The 643-nt window shown below is 42.0% G+C and overlaps 1 non-coding gene across 1 annotated transcript; it reads left to right on the top strand.

The window, feature by feature from the left end:
* Positions 1 to 335: 335 nt before the first annotated feature.
* LOC127745115 (small nucleolar RNA R71) lies at positions 336 to 439 on the top strand. Its single transcript, XR_008006311.1, has one exon. It is a non-coding gene; the product is annotated as a small nucleolar RNA R71 (small nucleolar RNA).
* Positions 440 to 643: the final 204 nt, after the last annotated feature.

The raw sequence follows: 643 nt of genomic DNA, 5'->3' as shown, positions 1-643 counted from the left end.
TTCTCCTGCATTCACTCCTTCTTGAGCTGGTGATGAAGTGATGACTGCTGCAACTTGGTTTGCTTTCACCTTCTTGGTAAGATTTGCTAGCTGCTTGGTGATCATCTTATTTTGAGCCAGCAATGCATCCATGTGGTTCAGCTCCATTACTCCTTGAGTGTTACTCCTTTTAAAAGCATAGAAGTAGTCATTCTCAGCGACAGTCTCAATGACATCTATGGCTTCTTCAATGGTTTTCTTCTTATTTAGAGCCCCCTGATGAATGGTCTACGGCCTTTTTTGACTCATAAGAAAGACCTTCATAGAAAATGTGCAGTTGAACCCATTCATTGAACATGTCTGGTGGGCACCTTTTTGTTAAGTCCTTAAACCTCTCCCATGCCTCATAGAGAGTTTCACCATCTTGTTGCCTAAAAGTTTGCACCTCAGCTCTCAGCCTGTTAATTCTTTGAGGAGGGTAGAATCTTGCCAAAAATTTGTTCACCACATATTTCCAATTTGTTAAGCTCTCCTTCGAGAAGGATTCCAGCCACTTAGATGCTTTGCCCCTGAGTGAAAAAGGGAATAAAAGCAGTCTATAGACATCCGGATGGACACCATTAGACTTCACAGTATCACATATTCTCAGGAAAGTGGTCAGATG

The sequence above is a fragment of the Arachis duranensis genome, chromosome 2, assembly GCF_000817695.3.
Source record: "Arachis duranensis cultivar V14167 chromosome 2, aradu.V14167.gnm2.J7QH, whole genome shotgun sequence".
Lineage (NCBI taxonomy): Eukaryota > Viridiplantae > Streptophyta > Magnoliopsida > Fabales > Fabaceae > Arachis > Arachis duranensis.
The sequence above is the reverse complement of the archived record's forward strand: the minus strand, read 5'-3'. Positions and strand labels throughout refer to the sequence as shown.